Here is a 10,258-nt window from a genome sequence, read left to right on the forward strand (position 1 = left end):
AAAGATCACTGTGCGTAATAGGTACCCGATCCCATGGATTTATGGCCTCTTGGATCAACTGAAGGGGGTGAAATATTTCAGCAAGATCAATTTGAAGTCAGGATATCACCAGGTACCAATCGAACCCTCTGATGTGTGAAAGACTAACTTCAAAGCCAAGGAGGGCCTTTTCGAATGGTTAGTTATGCCTTTCATATTGATGAATGCTCCTGCAACCTTCATGAGGCTAATGGATGACATCTTGCAGCCATTCACAAACTCATTTGTAGTGGTATAATTGGATGACATGACGATCTTCATCCAGAGTTGGGAAGAGCACCTCCACCACATTCGACAGGTTCTCCAAACATTGCGGCAACACAAGTTATGTTCCAATTTGGAGAAATGCACTTTTGGAATGACCCAGGTTCAGTATCTAGGATACATTATTGATGAATGGGGGGGGCATGTGGATCCAACCAAGATCTAAGTCATTTAGGGTTGGCTATCTACAACCACTTTAATAGAGCTCCGCATCTTTCTAGGTCTTGCCAACTTCTATCATAGGTTCGTGTTGTGATTTTATCATATCACTTGGCCCTTGAGTCAAGTCACTAAGGGAGGAGCGAAAGCAAAATTATTTTGGTCTGAATCTCAACAGAAGGCATTCACAGAGTTGAAAGATTGCCTCTGCTCAGCACCAGTGCTCGCATTACCCGACTTGCAACAACCATTTGAGGTCAAGATAGATGCCTCTGACTATGCTATTGGGGCAGTCCTTACTTAACATGGGCATCTAGTGGTGCACAGTGAGACACTTTCAGACACAGTCCGGAAGTATCCCACTTATGACAAAGAGATGTATTCCATTGTGTAGGCCTACCAACAATGGAAGCATTACATTTTGGGGAAGGAAACAATCATCCACACAGACCATCGATCCCTGCAGTTCATACAGACCCAAGGGACTTTGCAGAATGATCGCCATCAAAATTGGTCCACATACCTGCAACAATTCCATTTGAATATCAATTATAAGAAGGGCAGCACCAATACTATTGCAGATTTCCTTAGTCGACCACAGATCATGGCGTTAACCACCGCGCTCAACTCTTGTGGGCACGAGACTTCTGATTGGCCACTTCTCTACAAAAGCGACCCAGAATTCAGCCACACATACCAGACACTCTTGGAGGTTCAACATGTTCTATATTTTCACCTCCAGGATGACCTGATATGCCACCTAGGTCACCTTTGTGTTCCTTCAAGCGAGCGTGCCAAGATGATTTGGGAAGCACAGTACAGTCAGGTTGCTGGACATTTCGGGGTTGAGAAAATGGTGGCAGTACTACAGAAGTATTTCTATTAGCTGAATCTTTGACAGGATGTCAGGAAGTACACTAGATCATGCACTATCGGCACCATTTCCAAACCAACCATCAAGAAGCAAGGTCTCTATACCCTGATGCCTACCCCTAGTCGACCTTGGGAATCCATCTCCATGGATTACATGTCAAGCCTTCCTTCCACTAAGCATGGAAATGATTGTGTTTTTGTGGTCATCAACAGGTTCTCAAAGAAGGCCATTATGGCAGCCTGTAAGAAGAATATCACAGCCTAAGCCACTACTAAACTCTTCTTTGAATGAGTGTGGGTATTCTTTGGCATCCCACAGTCTATCATCTTAGGTTAGGACAGCAGGTTCCTTAGTACATTTTGGTCCAGTCTCTGGTTGTTGCTGGACACCAAACTCACTAACTCCATAGCCTTCCATCCTCAAACTGATGGCCAGACAGAGGTTGTCAACGCGCACATGGGATGAGAGCCTCCCCTATGTTCAACATAACTACAACCAGGTTCTCCACAGCTCGACTGGACATAGTCCTTTTCAGGTGGGCTTGGGATTCTAGCCACTATGTCCCATTGATGTGGCCATGCCATTTACAGCTACTCATGCAGATTTAGCTCATGTCTAGTTCGAAATTGATAAGGCAAACAACCTCAATGAGAACATCCAACATATTCGCTTGTAGGTCCATGAAATTTTGGATAAATCAAATGCCAAGTACAAGAAGCGACATGATCAGCATCGGGTGCCACACAAGTTTCAAGTGGGCGACAAAGTCTAGTTACATTTGCAAAAGGAATTCCTTACCGAAGCCTATCGGAAACTTAGACCACTTTGATATGGCCCTTACACCATTACCAAGGCTATGTGAGACAATGCATTTGAGCTAAGCATTCCCCCATTCCTTGGCCTGCACCTAGTGTTTAATGTGGACCGCCTTCGGCCATACTTCCCGCCATTACTAGACACATCCGACATTGTAGAACAACTCACACCCATAGAGTTAGATCTAGATTGCATGGAACAAGCTACAACTAATCGGATCATGGACACAAAAATCAAGCACACTCGCCAGCAGAATATCCAACTGCATCGAGTTGTCAAAGCAGGCCAACTCCTTCGCTAGGGCAAGTGGCTCACCAGGGACCAAGTTCAACAGAAGTTTCCTCATCTCATGGAGGAACTCAATGTAATGAGGACCCTTGCTTCCTAAGGGGGGATGAATGATCCAGGTGGATATTGGTGGCCACCCACCAATTCCACTTGGAACGCCACCATTGTTTCTTTCAGATTTTCAGTTTCCTTAATTGTAGCACAATTTACTATTTTTAGTGGTTTTTTCAGGTCCTAAACTTCCAGAGTTGTTTTGAGGCCCTAAACGACGTTTTTTTTGGAAATCTACTACCAGCGATTTTTTGTCTAAAATGGCCTTTTATGTCATTGTCCTCGAAGAGATATTTCTAGTGGTCTATCATGCACGTCAAATGGAGATAATATGACCAAGTCACTACCTCTGGAAATTGGCTATCCAACTCACCCTAACAGGGCCCATAAACTCATGGTGTTACATCTCCTTGGGTTAGGGTTTTGGTTGTTTATGGTTTTCTCTTATTGTTCAATAACAAAAATGCCCTTGAGCCTCATTGTAGTTCAGGTCAGAGGCATGTAGCCACCATATCTCTTCTCAGAGATAAGCTACCATCGCCCTAGCTGGTGTATTTCCATTTTTGTTTGTAAGCATCATTCAGTATTTTACATTAATGAAATGAAGTATTATTTTCGCTGCATCTCTGTGTTTATGGTTATCTCTATAATTTGTTGTGTTCCTGTTTAAATCCAGATCAGTAGTGCATTGATACATTTTTGAATGCTTCTATGCGTAAAATCCTCTACGCGGTTGCTCTTCCTGCATAATGTCTTCCCAACATTGAGAGCCATTTGTGAGGTTTCCCCCCAACACATGCTTATTGACCTTGTATTTTAGCGCTGAGTACATGTGCTTCTGTGTAGGTTTGGGTTCTCCTCTATAGGCCTGTGTCCACTTGGTCAGATGCGCACGTGGGTCATCCTGTCCATCATACTTGTCTTTCAGTTGCATCTTAGGCTTCCCAAATCGTGTGCACATCATTCTCCTACATTCACAGCAGTCGTCAAAGCTGCCCTTATGTGTACCCCACCATCTTGCGGGCATAGCGCGTAGTACCCAGTCCAAGGCCTAGAAGCGTTTTTTTTCCAGCACCTACCTTTCAAATGCATCCAAGAAAGTATCTACCTCATTTAGACCATCATAAGTAGGCAGATCTCTTACTTCTGTCGACATGCAGTGGAGTAACCTGGTCATCATATTGCAATTGAGAGTAGTTACCTCATGTAACCTATTCTGCCAACGCTCTATTTCTTCATCAGAATCTGAAGTACAAGAGCTCTCGTGCTGCCATGTAATCCGCCCATCTGTGGTGGGATTAACCTAGTCTTGGTCTCGTGCTAATATCTTGTAGATGTAGTCCAAATCATCATTACTCTCATAGTCGTGAACCGGTTCTGTATAGTGCGATCCTACAGTAGGGTCTAGGGGTACAATTACACGCAGTGACTTCTTCTCAAAGATCATTTTCTGCTTCTTCAGATTAATTACCTTGTTCATGCCAGTGGCCTAGTCAATTCCCAAGAGTGTGGGGTAGGGATTGTTGTCATCAACAATCTCTATCACTTTGAAATCCGCTAATGTGCTCGCTCCCTAAATATCCACAGTTATCCCTTACAATCACCCCATGGGTATTATTTTCTACTGGTTCGTCATTCTTAGCTAAATTGGAGACCATTGCAATGAGGGTCTCCCCATTCACTCCCATGTTTGTTTTGGTAGAACATTCGCATCCGATCCCAAATCCAAGATGACTTGATCCATTTCATATTCTCCAATATGCAAAGTTAGTCTCATTTCTCTTCTAGTTCTTGCCTTATGCTTTCCAATCTTCCAGACTACGCATGGTTCTACTGGCACAGTCCCAGTGCATCTGTTGATGAGTTCCTGTAACCCTTTCATAGCCTTACTGTCACGCAGTAACTTCATACAAGTTTCCAGAAACATTGTGAGCATAGATGGGTCCATTTCTGGCTCCGGTTTATCTTTGCTTCCTGAAGTGGAGGCATCAGCGAAGCTCTTCTTAGCTTCCATGAAGGTTTCCCGAGCGCGATCCAAATCAAACTCTGCTTGCTTCGCCAGAGATTTTCGAACCCAAGTACTATCTTCTGGCAATTTCCCTTTGTCATCTCCCATTGCAAGTCCACCTCGGAGCATAATGTTTACATTCGGGTGTTCCTCGTGCAGCTCAGATTTCATCATTTGCAGGTTCTCAGTTAGGGTAGGCTGTAGCGCTCCTTTGTCGCATATCCTAGCTATCAGCATAGAACAATCTTCTGTCTCATGATCAAAAAATGTGCAGTACTTGCATGATGGGAACGTTGGATTTGTGCAATCGCGGGCATAGTGCCTTGGCCCTCTGCAATTGTAGAAAATCAAATGTCTGCGACCTCTTCCAGGTCCTTCTCTGCCTTGGCCTCATTCGTGCCCTTGAAATCCTATCCATGGCATTCCTACATTCTGGTCAAGGGGCCGCATTTTGGCCTGAACTTTGTAGGTAGGAGTTTTATCCATCATCAACTCATATTTTCTACAAGTGCGCTCGTCATGTCCCACAGACCTACAAAAGTTGAAAAACAACTATTGCGAATTTTGCGTATAATTCTGTAACAAGTGACAATTGTCTGTGGCATTTTTTCCAGCTATTTGACAGATCGCGCACCACAAAGCAAGCACCGAGCTAGGTCCTGCTTGAGCCTTCGGCCTTAAAGGAATTGGTCCTCCTCCCGTGAGATAATTTGTAAAATCCGGGCAGTGGTCTTTCTCATGACCCTGACCCTTGCATTTTACACACCATACTTCTTTGCGCACTTCTGGCTGAACCGTCCTATCCTGTTTCAGACTCTGCATCTCAAGGCACTGATTTTTTAGCTGCGCGTGGATCTGCTGAACTCCTAAGTTAGGATCCTGCATTAGGGTCTCATGTAACCTCATAGCAATCTCTAGGGCCTCTGCCTGAGTTGTTATCTTTTGCTGCGATAGCGCACTCCTTAAATGTGGTAGTAGCGAAGCTACAAACCATTCACGATGTTGTCCATCTGTCAGATTCATGTTGGCTTTGTGAATCATACATTTCAGCCTCTGATCTAGCTCCCAAGGAGTATCACCTGGTAGCATCATATTCTCTTTAAATTCACTGATCGACTGCACTTCAGACTTAGGCCTGCTAAATTCTTTATTTAGTGTTGTTTGGATATCTGCGACTCCCGCATTTGGATTATCATTGGAGTACTTAATATACCAGGTTAGTGCACGATCCTGCAGGGCACTAACCAATGTCACTTTCTTTATATGGTCATATGTAACACCTTGCGCTTCCCATACAACCCTTACAATGAACCAGAATTGGTGTGGATCCTCATTTCCCAAACCCTTGAACACAGGCAACTTCACTGTGCTTGCCATATTGAATTGCAGTGGTGGTGGAGCTGGTATGGGTGAAGATGGAGGTGATGGCGATGAAGCCAGTGGTGGTGTGGGTGGAGGTGTTATTCATGGAATTCTCTGCCTTATCAACTGAATAACACTTCACGAAGAGACCTTCGTGAGCTCTTCCTCATATCCTCATGGTGGTGAAATCAAGGGGCTATTATTTGGACCCTTATTTCCTTCATTCCTGTAAAACTTTCTGCTTCGCGTAGCCCCGAACATCAAGGTAACTGCGTAACCCTATTTTCACACCATAGCATTTTAATCCAAGTATTCAAATACTTTACGTACTTACCTCACAGTCCTTTGAGAAAGCATCGCTTTGCCTCACTGTAACTGACCGAGGTGTCAACCATGAACTCAGTAACAAGTTCTCCTATAATACGATCGAGCCAGTGATCAACGACGCGCATGATATTATCCTCTGATGCTTCCAACCTTCGCACCAGCTCTGGGTTCCACACAATAGGACCGTTAAGTTTCCACCTTTCTTGGTTATCTGCTAGCTTCATGATCCACTCGTATAGCTTAGTACAGAAGGATGCGAAAAAGATTTAGTGGATCTCTATGTATAGGTAGCTCTCTAGCCACTCTTCTTTTAACAGTCATGGGTTTCTGTTCTCCTGCGCTGTGAACTCTTGAATTCTTTTATCCAACTAGCCTTCAATTTATTTCTCAGTTGGATTCCAATGATATGACATCACACATCTCTCATGCAGATTCCTATCTCGGCAACGGAACCATTTGTTTGCTTATGGGGGCCTGACCTAAGTTCAGAGTTATTTAGCCTAACAAATCCCTACACTACCAGCCCTTTTGGCATCAGCCCGCGGAGTGCAGACTAAAGTCTCACTCGAAGTAGTATGGGGGGATGCTGGAACCAAGTTTCCACACCCTTGAGATGTTTGTGATGTCGGTTAGTCCAACTAAACCTGCCTTCGCGCAGGTTTCTTCACACATTGTTCCAATCTTCAGTACCATTGCAAAGTGTCACAATCATCTTTCGCGTAGCCCTAACCAGGGGCTACGATGCTTTCGTGCCGTTATGGCAGTGAACTGTGCTATTTCCCAAACTACGCCAAGTATATTACTTATCTTATTAACAGGTCTTGATTATCTTTGCGTAAACAAATATTCTAACTTGCATTCACTTAACAATAACAGTTATATATATTCGCGCATCATATAAACAATAGAAGTGAAATTCATACCCAATATATCTGATGCATAAAACAGGAAATAAATACACATAAATGATAGAAACTTCTCTTTATTATTGCTTCCAAATGATTACAGACTTCGACTTGCCCTACGCACTCAGCTGCAGGGGTCCGCACACTTAGCTGTGGAATACTAGGCCTCTACGCACCTAGTTGTAGAGCCTCTTCCTACTCTATGACCCAAAACTGGACTTTACACTTCTGATCTATCTCCCATACATCATTGATTCTTCAACTATGCTTAGATGCCTTAACTACTTAGAGCCTCGCTCTATTTATACAATCCCATGGTCCACAGACCATGGGTAGATCTCTACAACCAACATTATATTAACAAAATTAAGGGCGCACAACTCTATGACTCTTTAACAAACTATGCTCTCTGCGCCCACAAAATGTGGAATATTTACATCGGAATTACAAAATTCACCAAAATCTGGGCTCTAAGCCCCAAAACTTCCCTTGGGGGATCCCGCGCCCAACACAAGTGTTAGATTGTTAATTTGAATTTGCATGTATGTTAATTTAGAGTTTTGAAATTTAAAGTTTCAAAGTTGAATTTGATTTCCTTATTAATATGTGGAAATCTTGACATTCACTCTTATATAAAAACTAAAAAGTGTAATTATCAGTATGAGATCCACGCAATCTAAGAGTTTACTTGGATATATTATTTTCCTTTCCACGTGCCTTTTCCAAGTAAAAACACCTATAATTTTATTCATCTTGGAAGAAAAAAAAAATTACATTCTTCATATGCTAGAATCATTCCGAAAAATGTGCCTAACGACAAAAGAAAAACAAAAATTTTAATCGCCAGAGGAAAAAGAAACAAAGAAAATGGCATACCAAATCCCATCTCTCTATGAGATAGTACATCACCAAAAAAACTGGCATAAATCAAACATTTAAGCCAAAATTATTAAACTTATAGGACTAAAAATACTACCTACAAATAACTCTAGGAACCTCATAGAGGAGGCATGCAAACATGCCCATAGATAGAACTACAAGAAAAGATAAGACCATCTCCAAAAATTTGTCGCGGCTACACACCCACCACATCTGGGAACAATCCATGCGAACAACATCAGTGCAGCAAGCCCAAAAAACCAATGAACCATGAATATTAGAGGTAGAGTCGCATGTTGAAAACAATAAAGCAACTACCACAAGGAAAAGCAACGATAATCGCATCCAGAAGCGATGACAAAAAAATAGAAGATGAGACAACAATGATGAACAAACCCTCATTAAATAGGTCAATGAGATGATGATAGTAGGAAAAGGAATGAAAATAAACCAAAATGCATACATTCAAGAGTCCCATCAAAGGCGATACCACGAACCAGTAAGTGAGGAACCAACAACACGAAACAGAGGGATGTGGTAGCTAGGGTTATCACTATCAAGCCTTCTCCTTCCTTTTCACATGTTATATGGACACACAACATTATTGATGAATGCATTCCAATAACAAGTCTACAAACATTTAAGCCTACATTTTTAAGGATTGTAACATTTATATGATTATGGATTCCTCTCTAGAGTTGTGCACTTTTTCAATCATGAGAGCTTATCATACATAAAGCACATGATAAGGGGTCTTACTTCCAACTAGAGTACATCAATTTCTCATAATACATTTTGGGCACAGGATCCCCCTGAGGCAATTTTTGGGGATTAAAGCCCAAGTTTTGACTAAGTCCGATGTAAAGACTCTGCAATTTGTGGGCACGGACCACAAAGTTGTAAGTAAGTCATAGGTTCGTCCACCCTTACTTTTGTAATGTAGTGTCGGCTTGAGAGTTCTACCCATGGTCCACGGACCATGGGATTGTATAAATAGAGTGAGACTCTAAGTGTAAATGGAAAATTAATAATCCATGGAAGATCTAATGATGTAGCATTGAGTCTAAAGTGAAAATTCATGTCTTTGGGTCATATAGTAGGAGAAGGCTCCGCAACTAAGTACGTAGAGGCCTAGTAGTTTGTAGTTGAGTGCGCAGACCCCTACAGCTGAGTGCGCAGGGTGGGTTGGGTCTGTAACTGATTGAAGCATTAATAAAGAGAAGTGTTACATTATCTTTGTGTATTATTTTCTTGTTTTATGCATTGAGGTATATTGGGTATGAAATTGTAAGTTTACTGTTTATTTGCTGCGCGAACTTATATGAATGTTTTGAATATAAGATAAAGTATCTGTTTACGCAAAGATAACTAACTGTTATAAAAAGGTAAGTAAGATCCATGGTGTAACTTGGGGAAATAGCGCACAGCATTGCTTTAGTAGTGCAAAAGCTCCTTAGCCCCTGGTTAGGGCTGTGCGAAGTTGAGTATAACAGGGCATGAAGGCCTCGCGGGTTAGGAAAGTGCGCGAAGTGACCTGTGTAAAGGTATTCACAGTTGGACTAAATCGACCCCTCAGACATCTCAAGGGTGTAGAAACTTGGTTCCAGCAGCCCCCCATATTGCTTCGGGTGAGACCTCAGTTTGCGCTCCGCGGGATGTTACCAAAAGGGCCAGTAGTACAGGGATTTTTTTGGCTAAATAACTCTAAACCTGGGTTAGGCCCCATCAAGCTGATAATTGGTTCCGTTACTGGGACTGGAATCTGCATAGAGATGTCTGATGTTGTATCATTGGAATCCAACTAAGAAAGAAACTGAGGGTCGGTTGGACAGGAGAATTCACTAGTTCGCGGCGCAGGAGAATAGGAATCCACGACTATCAAAGGAAGAGTGGTTATACTGTTACCTGTACACAGAGATCCACGAAATTTTCTTCGCATATTTCCCTACTAAGCTATACGAGTAGATCGCAAAGCTAGCAGATAGCTAAGGAAGTTGGAAACTCGACAACCCTATTGTGTGGACTCTAGAGTTGGTGCAGAGATTGGAAGCATCGGAGGATAAGATCGTGCACATTGTTTATCACTGGCTTGATCATGTTATAGGAGGATTCATTATTGAGTTTGCGGTAGATACTTCAGTTAGACATAGCAAGGCTGAGCGACGCTTTCTCAAAGGACCACGATGTAAGTACGTAAAGTCTCTGAATACGTGGATTAAAATGTTATTGTGTGAAAATAGGGTTATGCGATTACCTTGATGTCCAGAGCCATGCAAAGTGGAAAAA

The sequence above is a fragment of the Pinus tabuliformis genome, chromosome 4_2 (assembly GCF_031772625.1).
Source record: "Pinus tabuliformis cultivar Carrire ecotype Pingquan chromosome 4_2, CPIR1, whole genome shotgun sequence".
NCBI lineage: Eukaryota > Viridiplantae > Streptophyta > Pinopsida > Pinales > Pinaceae > Pinus > Pinus tabuliformis.